General features: G+C 35.7%; 1 pseudogene across 1 annotated transcript in view; it reads right to left on the reverse strand.

Moving 5' to 3' along the window:
- Positions 1-547: 547 nt before the first annotated feature.
- LOC145814476 (large ribosomal subunit protein bL35c-like) overlaps positions 548-16,225 on the reverse strand; it is a 28,873-nt pseudogene continuing 13,195 nt past the window's right edge. The window contains exons 2-4 of the transcript XR_014357828.1: positions 13,797-14,036; positions 13,600-13,716; positions 548-816 (exon numbers count right to left, since the gene is read on the reverse strand). The product of XR_014357828.1 is annotated as a large ribosomal subunit protein bL35c-like (transcript). The remainder of the gene's footprint in view (positions 817-13,599; positions 13,717-13,796; positions 14,037-16,225) is intronic.

The following is a 16,225-nucleotide window of genomic DNA, read 5'->3' on the forward strand; positions in this document are numbered from 1 at the left end:
TACAAAAACTAAATTGACACAAAAGAAAAACTACAAGAACTATGGTCGTAATTTTTCCAAAAGAAAAATTGCAAAAATAAAAATAAAATGTTTGAGAAATATGATGCAAGATCACGAGGCAAAAGAAGATGGGATAGACATTCATGACCATGGAGTTGTGCAAGGATAACAAATATTTCAAATTTAGGCCTCTACAGAGAGGAAATGGTTAATCAAGCAAACTCATTATAGATAAAACCTAACAGTTGATACCACATAGCAGTGGTTTAAAGAGCCATCAAACTTTTGCCCACAAATACCAATTATCGATGGTCTACTTACTTGCTAATGGTTGATAAAAAAAATAAACATCAGTTAACTGAAACCGATATTGATGCAAATTTAAGTAGACCCTTTAATTTAATACAACTATCTGTTAACTAGTCTTGGCATGCTACACAATAAATAAATAAAAACACCCGAATGCAGTGCCAAGAAAGCTAAAGTCACCAGTGCTTGAAAGCTGCAAGGAAGAAAGCTGTGCAAAACTCAATCCCCATGAAAACCAACTTCATCATATTGTGCGTGTTGTGTCCATCCTATGACTGCATTTCCGTTTACTCAATAAAATTGAATTTGAACTTCAAGGTTAAAAAATTTCATTACACAAGTTGATTAGGAGAACTTGAACCATTAATAGATTCCTTTATAGTTTACACAAAAAGGGTGAAATCATCTTCCAAAACAATTGAAACATCACCTCTAACTTTGACGATTTACCTTCAGATATGGCAAGGCACCAATGACATTGTCATAGTCACTGCGGTTAACTTGTAGCTGTAAGAGAACAAAATTCAATCAAAATTGAGAAATAACTAAAGGATCAACGTATTGATATCAGCATATGTTCTATTCTTTTGAATTTATTTTTCTTACTTGTAAACAATTCTCTATCAAAATATCAGAAACTGTGATTCCAGATCAATGGTAATATCAACCAGTCACTGATATATATATATATATATATATATTAGCAATGATCATTTAAAATGTGTCCATTTTGTTTTTCATGACACATGGGCAACTAGTTCATTTCCCTAGATATCATAACATCATTCATTTGGGTAAATGTTACTCATTAAAATTTCAAGGTCCAAGCTCTCGCTCGTTGCAGAGAAAGGCTATTTGTATCCAACAACCACCATCTTCTATCCAAGTAAATTTACTAGCCAAAACTTTAAAGGGGGGGGGGGGGGGGGGGGGGGGGGGAGAGATCTAAAAATGAAGAAATATCAATGACATCACAATATTCAATTTGTTTGGAAAGTGGTTTTTTTTGTGGCTCTTTGGCTAAAATATGGGTGAAAAAAAATGAAGTGTTTGGAAATGGCTTTTTATGAAAAAACGTGCTTTTTTTGTATGGCCTTTTGATTTTTTGGCTTTTTTTTTAAGTGACTTTTTGACCTATTGGCTAAATTAGCCTATTGGCAAATGACCCCTAAGATTGTGTTTGTTTGGAGGATTTAATGAGAGAAATAGAAAGAGAAAAGGAAATACAATCCCACTTTTTGTTTGGTTATCATGGAAAACACAGGGAAAATGAAACGAGGGGGAAATGCAATCCCACTTTTTTGTCTTTTGGTTCACTTAGCCTCTTTTTTCTCAAATTCCCAATTCAACCAAACATAGCTTGGAATTTAAGTCTTATCAATTCTCTCTCTTTTTCTTTCTATTTCCCTTTCCGTTTCTCTTTCCATTTCTCTCATCAAATCCTCCAACCAAACACAACCTAAATTTCTGCTAAAGCTTAGATTCCAAAGGTAAGAAATCAGGCCTTGGGTTTGAAATGAGCCACATAAACCACTTCATCGTTTGCAATAACAAGTGGACAAAATAATCAATACTTGAGAGAACCCTCACCATGATCACCACAGACAATCTTCCTTAAAGCTAATTGTCATGAAGTTGCCTTGTCAACATCAACATGTGATGCTTTGCTATGAGAATTTTACGATTCACGATTTTATCTGCATTTTTTTGCAAAATCGATACAGATCTATGAATGAGTCTATTTTGATGTGAATCTCTCGTGAATCACACAATTCACTATTGATTCATGATTTGATTCAATTTTTACGATTGATGCAATTCTTAAAACTATCATGACTGTCATATTTTGATTCCTTTTTTCTCTAATTTTTTTTTAAATTTTTTAAAGTTAAAATGGCATAATACAACTTCTAATAGCGTTTAGTACAAAAATAACTAACATATATACATGATTTGTTGTTATTTTAGAAATGACGGAGTTTTCAATGGGATCAAATCAAATTGAGTGAGTCAGACACAATATGTTTTTAACCTTTCTTCTCATTTTTTTTTTATTAAAAGAAATTATAGTGTATTTTCTAAGGATGCCTCATCCTCCTCTCTTTGGCTTTGTGCCTTAATAAATTCTTGTTTGTTGCTGATCAAAAGAAAAAAAAGAAGTAACTTGCAATATGAATTATCTATTGCTATTTTATTGAAAGAAATGTGCTTCAATATTATATGGGTGAGATAACATTGAAGTAGAAAATAAGGATATACGCTTATGAAATATCAATATAGTGTTTTAAGTTATTATTATTTAGAAATTGCGAGTTTGCCTTTGTTTACTTTTTTTTTTTTATTAAGAATGGTTGATAAACAATATCTAAAAAAAGGAAAAAAGTACGATGGTGATCTTACATGGAAACCTGTGTTAACTTCTTACCTATTAGACCACGTGTTTATCATTCAAAACACCATGTTCATTAATTTAAGTCTAAATATTTTATATTTATAAGATATATTTAACATATAAGTGTGTAGATATATTTTTCTAAGTAATTTATAAAAAGTGATCAAATCTTTACGATCCACGATACGATTCGATTCGATTCGATTCGACGGTACAAGGTCATTTTAATTCACGATTTGACAACTATGATGTGATGTAGCACTAGAAGAAAAGTAAAGGAGAAGAAGAAATATAGAGAAGCAGGAAGCAGACAGAGAAAAAAGGGGAGGAACCAATTTCACAAATCAATTTTCAATTAATTAATATCCAAACCAAGTCTACAAAACCTATTACATATAGGCTTATTCATAGGCATGTTGGAAAATCCTGATAAAAGTTATTAAAAAAAATTATAATAATTAAATCCAAACTAAATAATGAAACCCCCCCCCCAAAAAAAAAATAATAATTAAATCCTAACTAAATAATGAAACCCAATAAATATAAAATAATTCCAAAATAAAATATTAAAACTTTGTCAAGGTGATACACTCGTAAAATTATATTATATCCATACTCACCGGTACTTATTGAAACATATTTCCATTTTTGCATGTGTATTATGCCTCCATCTATTTCGTACTTTGTCAATAGAAGTTTACACAACTAATCTGGTATCTTTGATATGTAATACCAAAAATCCATTTAGATTCTAATACCAAATTCATCGTTTAGCGCCTTTCCAAGTCTTTTTTCCTTAAGAAGCAGTGATTTTTCAATCATAACACCCTATCTTTCCTCACTGCTAGTAAGTACATGCAGCCTGCTCAAGGTTTTCGTAATGTGGCTAATTTATCTAAAAGAAAATTGAAGGAAAGAAAGGTAAAAAGGAGATAAGAAGTCTCTTAAAGAAAATAAAATAAACAACAGAGCAAAAGAGCAATATCAACTTCTGCTTGCTTCTAGGTTTAAGAATTCCTTAGTTGTTGCACCGAAACATATAAATATTGACTGCTACAAATCCCCATGAAGCTTCCTTGCAGAGGAACATAATCAGCCTTACAAGGCCTGCCTATAATAGCCCTTTCTTTGTCATGGATCAGCCTCATCATAACCTTATTGATTCATCAGAAGTAACTAGCTTCAGGCCTCCAGCTTAAGAATAGACAAGTCATTCTATTATCAATCTGGTAGCCATTATTATGAGAACACCAATCCAAATTCAGCTTTATCTCTAACACAAGAGGCTTCCAAAATTCATTAATTAAAACTCAACCAAGTTGGTACACAAAATAGATCATTTGGCCCAATACTATCTAAATAGGCCCCAAAGTAACAGCTGAATAAATAAACTTCAAGGCTAAAATCTTGAAATCGCAATCCAATAGTGGATTCCTTAGAAAACTTCAAACTTCATAACAAATTATGATTGAATGAATGTCAATCGTACCAATGGATTTTAGCTTTCATCTTCCAAGCCTAATCAGGTTTTGCTTCGAGATTTTAGGAGAGAATAATGTTACCTAGGTCGGTGGTGGCTGAGCCATGCCGGTGTATTCTTTTTCTCGGCGGCCGATCCTTCGAACTTGAAGAAGCGTCAGTAGATTCGATTGGGCGGCATAGTATCTCGATTGTGGAAAGGGGACAGGGGCTCTGAAGGGCCATTGTGTTAGTTGGCTATGAAATGCAAGCGGCTTCATTGGCACCAGACAACTTTCGTTTTCTGGGTCGCCTTCATGGGGGCAATCGTAGTGTAGCACTGTGGGTTCGAGGGGAGAAGGGTGATGGGTCTTCGTTCCAAGTTGTGGTAACGGTAGGGAATCGGAGGGCACAGATTTTTATTCCGGCGTTAGAATTCGGAGGAGGGTGGGGGGATGTGGCTCTGGTCATTGAAGGTTTTAGGTTAGGGGATGGATGGGTGTGGCAACCTAGTGGTTTGCAAAGGAAGGTGTTGTCCACATCTGGGCCAATGTCTTTGCCCGCTTAGGGTGCATCTGGAGGCGTCACGGTGGTCCATACGTCAGCGGAAGCGGAATGGTTTCGTTTGTTAGATCGTTCACTGGTGGGTCAAATTCGCGATATGGATGGCAAAGGTATCAGCTTTGCGGATATTTTCAACTGGGTCTTACGGTGGTGGAAGTTCTCGGCCAAGGTGGAGGTGCGACCATTGGGTAATCAGGCTTTTTTGTTTGTATTACCTACACGTAGTGAGGCAGAGACGCTATTTCTCCGCCGTTGGACCATTGGTGGTTGTGTTCTCTAGTTGGTTTGGTGGAATCCTCTGGCCCTTTGTGCTTCGGGCAAGTCATCACCTTCAGCACAACGAGTTTGGGTCCAGGTGGTGGGTTTGCCGATCCATCTTCGTGGGTTGGAGGTTTATCGGCAAATCGGAGATCAGTGTGGCGGCTTTGTGGCGGCTGATGAGTCACCGGTGGATTTGGGTTCCGTTCGGCTGTGTGTCAGGAGTTCTGCGCATATCCCACCGCGAGCTCTTATCCGGTGGGGCTCATAGAAGTTTTCGTTACCGATCTGGGTTGAGGCAGGGCTGACGGCGGAACCGGCATTGACGGTAGCCGTTGCGGATGCCGATCTTCGACTGGATAAGGCAGGGCGTGATTTACGCAGTGTGATTCGCAGGTTCCCGAAGATACTGGGGGTGAAGGATTATCTGCACCGATTTGAGGGGGGGGCGACTTTAGGGCATCTTGGGTAAGGCCTTTGGGCCAGTTTGGGAATATTTGGGCTTCAGATGTAATTTGGGGCCAACGTCTTTGGGCCATGCTAAAGCCAACAGGGATGGGTTTTATCCTATGGGCACCCATAAGTGGGTTAAGACAAAAGCACCTTTAGTTTTGGGCCCCTTGGATGTTGTGGGCCACCAGAAGCAGGTTGATGCTCATATCAACTAACCCAACCTACGAGGGTTTGTTTCAGGCCAACCTGAGCAACCTAATCCGTCTATCAGTCGGGTTTTTGCTTCGCTCCGTGCTGGGGTTGGGCCTAGCAAGCCAGTTTGCGAGGTGGGCTTGTCAGGGGAGGTTGCGCGACTTCCTGTGGGGGCTATCGGTGGTGGGTCTGTGGAGGTACAGTCGTCACAAGGTTTAGCCGATGATGGGTGTCAGTTGGGTAAGGGTGGGTCTGTGACGATATCGGCTGTCGGGATAAGCGAGAGATAGTGGAGGATGTGGTAGAGGCTCGCTGGGCAGACTCAGTGGATGAGCTAGCTATGGTGGTGTGTCCTGAAGTGGCGTGTCATGGGGAACAGGTACTGGATGCTGCAGCTGAACCTGACGACCCACCAAATTTTTTAGGAAAAGAGTCTCCGAGCACAGAGGAGGTCTCGAATTGGGTTCTCTCTCGAATACACGAGGTTAGTCAATTTCTGGGGGTTTCTTTTGAGGGTCACGAGGATGAGGCAATGAATTTATTTATTGCAATTGAGGAGACACGGAAGGAGGGTGCTCCTGTTCGGCAAGAGGTGGATCCGGTGGCGCAGAATGGGCGGAGTGTCCGAGAATTACGGAAACTAAAGTGTTCCATAAATTATGATCGACATAAGTGTGGGGATGGATAGGGTGCAAGGAAGAGTCTTGCAAATCAGCTGTTGTTGCAATGCGGTTAAAAATTCTGTCTTGGACTGTGCGTGGGTTAAATGATAAAGGGAAAAGGGTGTTGGTAAAATCTGTATTAAAAAATGCGAGGGCGGATGTGGTGTGTCTCTAGGAGACCAAGTTAGGGTGTGTGGAGGGGGAGTTAGTTCGAGAGTTGTGGGGTGGTCGGTATGTGGCTTGGACGTATTTACCTGCTCTAAGGGTGGCAGGGGGAGTTCTTCTTTGTTGGGATAAGAGGGTGGTGGAAATGGAGGAGGAAGAGGTGGGGACTTTTTCGGTATCATGTCTATTTCGATGTATTGCGGATGATTTCCGTTGGGCCTTTACAGGGGTATATGGACCGGTTCGTGGAGGGGAGCGGCCTAGTTTCTGGAATGAGTTACAGTGTATTGCTTTTCGATAGGAGGTTCCTTGGTATGTGGGTGGAGACTTTAATGTGGTTAGGAGTGTGGACGAGAAGATGGGAGCAAGTTCAGTGGTGGCTTCTATGCGGGCTTCTTCTTCATTCATTAATGACCTAGAGTTTGTGGATTTGCCACTGTAAGGGGGCGGTTATACTTGGTCTGGGGGTGGTGCGATGTCTCAGCTAGATAGATTTTTGGTGACGGGAGTGGGAGGAGCATTTCTCACAAGTGACTCAACTTCGGTTGCAACATCCAGTCTCAGATCATTGGCCAGTCTTATTGGATAGTGGGGGTATCAGGAGTGGTCCCGCGCCGTTTCGGTTTGAAAATATGTGGCTGTTGTCGGAGGGTTTCAAGGACCGGGTGCAGGGTTGGTGGGACAGTTATCGTGTGTCTGGTCTGCCGAGTTGTCGCTTAGCGCAGAAATTGAAACTTCTCAAGTCTGATTTGAAGCAGTGGAATAAGGAGGTGTTTGGGCACCTGGCGGTTCAGAAGGCCAATGTGTTAGCTATGTTGCAGGAATTGGATTAGATAGAGACTGTGGGGGGCTTATCCGCGGCGGATTTGGTTCGTCCGAATGGGGTTCGTAAGGAGTTTGGCAAAATTGCACGTATGGAGGAGATTAGCTTTCGTCAAAAGTCTAGATGTTTGTGGCTGAAGGATGGGGATCGTAATACCAAATTCTTCCATCGTATGGCTAATGCTCATCGTCGGGTGAATCAGATTGGCAGATTACGAGTAAATGGTATGGAGTTGTCTTCTTCAGAGGAGGTTAAGGTCGTGATTGTGGGATTCTATGAGCATCTATTTCGGGACGAGGAGGAGGTGTAGAGGCCATGTCTGGATGGAATTGTGTTTGATGTTATTTCAGAGGCAGATAGCTGCATGCTTGAACGGTCTTTTGCAGAAGAGGAGGTGTTTGCGGCTTTGCGGAGTATGCCTGGTGATAAGGCTCCGGGTCTCGATGGCTTTTCGATAGCATTTTTCAAACACTGTTGGGGGGTGGTGAAAGCAGATGTGATTGCTATGTTTGAGCAATTTTTTCAGACCAGGGAGTTTGAGCATAGTCTCAATGCCACATTTATTGCTTTGATTCCCAAGAAGGGTGGGGCAGAGGATATTCGGGATTTTCGCCCTATTAGTCTTTTGGGCAGTGTGTACAAGTTGTTGGCAAAAGTGTTGGCTAATCGGTTGCGTAGTGTGTTGGATGGGGTGGTTTCCGAGTCTCAGAATGCTTTTGTGGGTGGGCGGCAAATTCTAGATGCGGTTTTAGTGGCGAATGAGTGTGTGGATTCTAGGATTCGCCAGGACCAAGCAGGGCTTATTTGCAAACTTGATATCGAAAAGGCATATGATAATGTCAATTGGAAATTTTTATTGTATATGCTGGACAGATTGGGTTTTGGAGAAAGGTGGCGGAGGTGAATTCAATTCTGTATATCTACGGTGCGAATGTCGGTTCTGGTTAATGGGTCTCCAGCTGGATTCTTTCCTTCGTATAGAGGTTTACGTCAAGGAGATCCTTTATCTCCGTTACTGTTCATTTTGGTGATGGAGGCGTTGGGGCGTTTGTTATCTAGAGTAGTACAAGGTGGTTTGTTGCATGGGCTTGAGGTGGGACGGGCTCCAATAGCTTTGACGGTTTGGCATTTGTTTTATGCAGATGACGCGCTTATTTTTTGCGCTGCGGATGTTACTCAGATTGGTCATTTGAGATGTGTGTTGTTGTGTTTTGAGGCAGTGTCGGACCTTCAGGTGAATTTGGCAAAGTCGGAGCTAATTCCAGTGGAAGATGTGGCTCGGATTTCGGTATTGGCAGCTATTATGGGCTGTAGGGTGGCGCCTCTCCCAGTTTCATATCTGGGTTTACCTCTAGGGGCATCTTTCAAGGCAACGGGGGTTTGGGATGGGGTGGTAGCCCGTGTTCAGCGGCGCTTGGCAGGCTGGAAAAGACAGTATTTATCTAAAGATGGCAGACTTACGTTGATTAAAAGTGTCTTGTCCAGCATTCCGACTTACTTTTATGTCCGTTCATGTGATTCCGGTGTCTGTAGCAACAAGGATTGAGCGGTTGCAGAGGGATTTCCTCTAGGGAAATAGGGGGGAGGGTTCTTATCATTTGGTGGCTTGGGATCGGATTTGTAGTCCCAAGGTTCATGGGGGTTTAGGGGTTCGGAGGTTGGTCCTGTTTAATGTGGCTTTGTTGGGTAAGTGGTGGTGGCGTTTTGTGGAGGAGAGGGATCGCCTTTGGAGGAAGGTGGTGGTTGCGAAGTTTGGGTTGGGGCAGGGAGGGTGGTGTTCAGGGAGGGTGGGGCAATCGCATGGCCATGGTCTTTGGAAAGGGATTTGGTTGGGGTGGGAGGAGTTTTGGATGAGGGTTTTGTACCAAGTAGGGGTGGGAGATAGAATTCGATTTTGGCGGGATAGGTGGTGTGGTGACGTTCCATTGGAAATGCAATTCCTTTTGATTTATGCTCTTGCCGTTGATAGGGAGGTTATGGTGGGTGATGTAAAGTGTGGCCATGGGGATTCGATTGTTTGGAATGTGCACTTGCACCGTGCTATTTAGGATTGGGAACAGGATCAGTTGATGGCGTTGCTGGGTTTTTTATATGAGTTGCGAGTTGGGAGGGCTGGGCAGGATTCTTTGGTGTGGAATTGTCTCGGGGCTAAGGGAAAGTTTTCTGTGTCTTCGTACTATGCTGTGCTAGCCCCTGTGGAGGCTGTTGTTTTTCCGTGGAAATGTGTCTGGGTGTCAGGTTCGCCATCCAAGGTGGCCTTTTTTGTGTGGACGGCTATGTTGGGGCGTATTTTGACATTGGATAATCTAATTCGCCGTGGCCATATATTGGTTAATTGGTGCCGCATGTGTTGTGGTGAAGCGGAGTCAGTGGCCCATTTGCTCGTTCATTGTCCAGTTACTCATCGTCTATGGATGCTTGTGGTCGCGACTTTTGGTTTAGCCTGGGTGCAACCAGTTTCAGTTATGGCGGTTTTGCAAAGTTGGATGGGGGGTCGTGTTGGTAGTAGGCGGCGGCGGAAAGCGTGGTTGCATGCTTCTCATTGTATTGTTTGGTTGGTTTGGTTGGAACGTAATAGACGTGTTTTTCAAGGGGTGTCTCATTCGGTTCCTTGGTTGGAACGCCAACTTCTTGTTGTTTTGCATAGTTGGTTGACCTGTTCGGTTGGTCCCGATGTTTGGCATTTGTAGATTTTGTGCAGGATTTGGCTTATTGATTTGTTAAGCCTTTGTGGCTTCTAGTTTGTATTCTTTGCATCTTCTTGATGCTTTTCTATAAAGTTTGGTTATTTATCAACAAAAAAAAAAAAAAAAAATAACTAATATTGATCTTTACTTATCATATACACACATACATGCATGGTTGTTAGAATCGTACGATTCACAATTTGATTCATATGATTCAATATGAGTTTTAACAAAAACAATTCGAATCGTGATGTTGCATCGGAAATTGAGTGAATCGTGCAATTCAATTTGCGATTCACTATGATTTGTTACGATTCAATTCTATTCTATTTTTGTTTTCTCTTACATAATGCATGAAATCACATGGTGTTCACCAAACTATCAAGACATATAGAAAAGAACAATTAGTTATATTCATAAACATGATGTTATAAGTATATACGTATATAAAAATTAGTTATGTTTATTTTTACATCATTTTAAACACTATGATTTATATAGATATATAAGATTATATCTTATATTAAATAAAATTAATCTTATGACTCACGATTCAATACTATTCACTATTCTCAATTTTGGCAAAACAATTTAGGATTCAATTTGCGATTTGACAACAATGCACCCGTTTGTATATATATATATATATATAAATAAACAGAGAAATTGAATGAAATAAAAACCCAATTAATACCTCATACTCTAACACATAACTATTAACTAAAAGGGTGAAACAATCGCATAGCAATAAAACTAGTGGTAACCCGTGCTATGCACGGGTAAATAACAAAAGGTGGTAAACAATACTTAAATATGTTAAAAATTAATAATAAAATTCTATGATATTAATTTACATAGGTACTTAAAAAAATAGATTTGATTGATCTCAACCGAAAAAGAAAGGTCAGAGTGAAATTCTATAAATATATGATAAAAGTAAAAATAAATTAAGTTTGAATTTGAAGATAAACTATAAGAATATAGAAAGTGAAAATCAGATAAATCCTAAACAAAAATAAACTTAATTGAAAAATTAAGAGTAAGAGTAGATCCTATACATATAAGGTAAAGATTAAAAAAAATTAAAATTAAAATTAAGTGTAAATGTGAAGATAAATTATAAGAATATAGAAAGAGAAATTTAGATTAATCCTAGAAAAATGAGGTAGAGGGAAATTTAGTAAATATCAAACGAAGATTGAAAAAAAAAATCAAAGTTGAAATTTAAAAATTCAAAAATTAGATAAGATAAACTTGATAAAAAAAAACATCTAATATAGAAGAACCGGAGATAATAGTAGTTTAAAAATTAGATAAGAGTAAATTGCTACCTATAATAAAAAAAGAACTCAAAAATAGAACCATGGTAAGTTAAAAATTATATAAGAGTTGAATGCCATCTATAATTTTTTAATAAACATTTATGTGCTTAGAAGTTGATTGGCTTAGAATTTTGAAAAAAGAAGTTGATTTTTTATTTTTTTAAAAATAAACATTTTTTAAAATTTAAATTTTGTGTAGTTAAAACATAAATTTTTTAAAGTTGATTGGCTTAGAAGCTCTATGGTTTGGAGCTGGAGTAGAAGTATGTCAATTGTTTTTGATTTGCTGTATTGGTGTTCTCTTTTGGATTTTGGCTGATCTTGGTTGGTTTCTTGTCAATCTTGGGTAAAGTCCATGCATATGATTGTGCTTTTTTTCGCGGTGCCAACCTAGAAGTATGTTATCTTATTATACAAATTTTAACTCTATTTTTAACAGTTTTTGTATTCTAAAGCTATTTAATTACAAACAAAATTCAAGGATCACTTTTTATTTTTTTAAATTTGTTTTGTGTCTATAACCTATAAATTTCGACAACTTTCGTATTTTGAAGCTACTAAATAAAATAAAAAAATTATCTTCACTTCGTTTTTTGTTTTTTTTTTAACTTCGTAGTTAGTTTTATTTTTACTTTATGTTATATGATAATATAATCATTCATTTTAAATACAATAAAGTCTTAACCATGGAACGCGCATGACATGAATATTTCTATAGCAGTGACACGTGAATATAAAATTCAGCAATCATAGAAAAAAAAATTCTTACCTATGATTTTTGTCTAAATATATAAAACATATTTATTCAAATTAAATTTTAAAATTTTGATCATTAATATGTAATGTGTTTATAATTTCAATACAAACATAGTTGAATAATAATTTTTTTTTTATAAGAAATTAACCAAACTTTTATTGAAGTATTCACATATTGAATCCAATCTATTTAAAAATTACATGACATTCAATAATGTAATTGAAATTAACTATTAAATATTAATTAAGTAAAAAACTTGTATATTGAGTTTTTACTCTTCCAATGGATCCAAATGTCCTTGTCTACAATTGATTTTCGTTATATATATATATATATATATATATACGAAGAATATAGTTGAAAGCAAAGTAATTTATTTGTATATTCATTAAGGATTTAGAAATCTAATTGTGTTTCAAATATTCCTTTTTGCAGATAACTTTTTATTGCAAAAGATAAACGTATCATTTAAAAACTTAATTCTACTCACTACATATATGCAAAGAAACAAATTTAAACTCATGAAGATCTCAAATAAAAAAATAAAAATATAAGCAAAAATATTTTAGAGCTACTACATAATTAAGTTTATTTACGTCTGAATTTAAATTGAGTGCCCTCCTTATAAATTACAACAAAATCGAACACGTAAATTAATATAATTGAAGAACAAAATATAATAAAAAATAAATGAGATTGAATAAAAATTTCTTTCAAACTCGTGAATGTGTTCCAAATACTCTTATCGATTGGTACAATTTTTCTTAAAAAAATGGGTGAACTCAAATTGCATCACAAAAGCTCTCCAATATTTTTGCCCAATTTCATATTGTCATGAAAGTAAGGTTTTTTTTTTTTTTTTTTGAAATATCTTTGAGTAGGATATAAATTTGATGAAGGAATTTGAATTAGAGTTAAACTTATCTTTTATCTATAAATATTTTGAAAAAATCCTATCCATATGATATTATATATCCATGCCCTAAGTAATTAAAAAGTGAAATAAAATATATTAAAAAAGAAGGAAAAAATAGGAAAATAGAATGAGAGAATAATAGATGTGCCACCTAGAAAAGAGTTTAATGAAATGTTAGGATTGAGAATTTGGAGTTTTTAAGAGATCACTACATTTGGTATTTTTGCCCAATTTCATATTGTCATAGAAGTAAGGTTTTGAAATTTATAGTTTAATTAATTAATTTTTTTTTTTGAAATATCTTTGAATAGGATATAAATTTGATGAAAGAATTTAAATTAGAGTCAAACTCATCTTTTATCTATAAATATTTTGAAAAAATCATATCCATATGATATTATATATATCCATACCCTAAGTAATTAAAAAGTGAACTAAAATATATTAAAAAAGAGGGAAAAAATAGAAAAATAAAATGAGAGAAGAATAGATGTGCCACTTAAGAAAAAGTTTAATAAGGTATTAGGATTGAGGATTTGAAATTTTTAAAAAAATCACTACATTTGGTTATATATATAGTATAGATTATGCATAAAGAAGAGATTGAGAATGAGTTAAAAGAGGGGAAAAAAAGCCCTAACCATCTTGGAGAGTCGCAATTTCCTCTTGGTATTCTTCTTTCCAAGCAAATGCTGCTTCCCAGCTCTCCTCCTCATAATCTTCCCACTACCCGTGACTCGAAATCGCTTCGCCAAAGCCTAAAAACACCCCAAAAAACAAATAAAATAAGTACCCAATTCCTCAATTACCTACAAAACACACAGAGATAGAGAGAGACCTTGTGGGTTTTCATTTTGTAGCCTTTTGCAAAGACGACGGTGAGAGATGGGAGGGATTGGAGTGGGAAAGCTGAGACGAGGAAGGGTTGGGGAGAAGCCAGATATGGTGTGTGAGGAACTGAGGTTGAGTGAGGATTTCTTGGTGAATTGTGAGAGGCGAACAATGGTAGGAGTGGTACGAAGACTAGTAGTAGAAGAGCGAGCAATAGGAGATGAGACTTTGAAAGCAAAAGAGAAGGTTGCAAAACAATATTACATTAGTTAACAATATTACATATTAAAAAAAAATACTCTAAAAAATAAAATATTACATATTAAAAAAAAATACTCTAAAAAATAACTTATATTTTAATTATAATCATCATTAGTTTTTCGTTATTAAGTAATTTTATAATAAAAAAATGTAAAACATTTTAAATGCATGTAAATTAAGTAGATATAAAATCATAAAAATATTTCCTTTGCATTATCATTTTACTAAAATCAGAAATATATATATATATATATATATATATATATATATATATATATATATATATTTGTGTATGTTAGAGTAAAATGATAAAAATCACCAAAAATTTAAAACTACTACTAGGCTGGGTTTTTGAGTTGAGGTTTGTGTGCTTGGGCAATTGAGTTTTGAAAACGTGTTTGTGAAAATCTTAATCAAACAAGTTTTTGTTGTAAAACTTGAATTTAAAAAAAGTTTTCAAATATATGTTGTGAAAATCAAATAAGTTTTAGATTTTCAATTTTGAAAAAATAATTCAAAATTCAACCAAACGGACTCAAGCTTTTTTATTACTTCAATGAAGACGTTCGTGAGTTAACTACCAAAATAAATGTATATTAACCTAATCCCTAATTGTAGTGATTGAACTAACAAAGAGAAAAGGGGTTGTCGCACGCCACCATCGTAATGACTTTTTTCTCCAAATGACACATTTTAAGTTTTTTTTTTATTTATTATTATTTAAAAAAAAAGGCAAATTATCAACACTTCTCGAGGTTTGACTAAAATACAGATTCACCTCTGAAATTTGAGAAATTACATCCCGTCCTCTTAAATTTATATTTGCATTACAAATTGACTCTTGAGATTTATATTTGCATAACAAATTGTCCCCTCATTTGTTATACAAATATAAACCTCATGAGGTAATTTGTAATTTTCCAAACCTCAGGGTAGAATTCGTATTTTAGTCAAACCTCGAGAGAGGTGTTGATAATTTGCCCCAAAAAAAAAAAATCCTACTTTATTCCAAAGACACTCTTTTCATTGTCTTTATTATACAAAAAAATATATATATATATATTATTTGAAATAAAGTAAAGTGACAATAGTAACTATATATGATAAGGAAAAAAAAAAAGAATACATTTGGAACAAAATAGTGTAAATAGCAACTCTCAAAAAAAAAAAAAAAAAAAAAAGGAAAAATTACTCATAAATCCCATTTGAGAAAAAGTTATTCCATTTAGTCCTAGAAGTTTTCTTTCAAACCAATTAGTCTTTTTTATTTTTGATATGTTGTATTTCTTTGATTTGGGATTTGAAAGTTTATTTGTTTGCCCTTGTGTGTGATTTTGTTTGAATTTTTTCTTAATGTTGGGTGTGCGTGGGTAAGGTAGGTTTTTACGTTTCTATTTTTTTTTTTTTTTTTTTTTGTGGAGATTTAGTGGAGTGATTTGTAGGTAGATGATGTTACTCCGTTTGTTATGTTTTAGGTATGGTTTTCGTCTTTTTTTTTTTTTTGGTGGTGTTCGTCCCTATTGTAACATTGACATTAATTAACATCCAAGAGTAATACTAATGTAACACGTAAAAAAACCCCTTACTATAGTTTTCCCAAACGCAACACTCCAATATAACACTCCAAAAAAATTCCTTAGTGTAACACTCTAAAGTAACCCATACAAAAATTTCTTATTGTAACACTCTAATGTAATACACAAAAAAACTCCTTAGTGTATTTTTTTCAAACGTAATTCTCTAATATAACACACAACAAAACTCCTTAATGTAACACTCTAATGTAACATATAAAAACTCCTTAATGTAACACTCTAATGTAACACACAAAAAAATTTCTCGATGTACTTTCTCCAAATGTAATACTCTAATATAATACTCCAAAAAAATCCTTAGTATAACACTCTAATACAACACACAAAAACTCTTTACCGTAACATTCTAATGTAACACACAAAAAATTCCTTAGTGTATTTTTTCTAAACGTAACACTTCAATATAACACTTAAAAAAAATTTCTTAGTGTAACACTTTAATGTAACACACAAAAAAAAATTTTGGTCTACTTTTTCCAAACGTAATGCTCCAATGTAATACAAAAAAAAATTTCTTAGTATATTTTTTCTAAACATAACACTCTAATGTAACACTAGAAATAAAAAATAAAAAAAGAAT

Source organism: Camellia sinensis, unplaced genomic scaffold (genome assembly GCF_055761805.1).
Source record: "Camellia sinensis isolate YWXY unplaced genomic scaffold, ASM5576180v1 Unanchor10, whole genome shotgun sequence".
Taxonomy (NCBI): domain Eukaryota; kingdom Viridiplantae; phylum Streptophyta; class Magnoliopsida; order Ericales; family Theaceae; genus Camellia; species Camellia sinensis.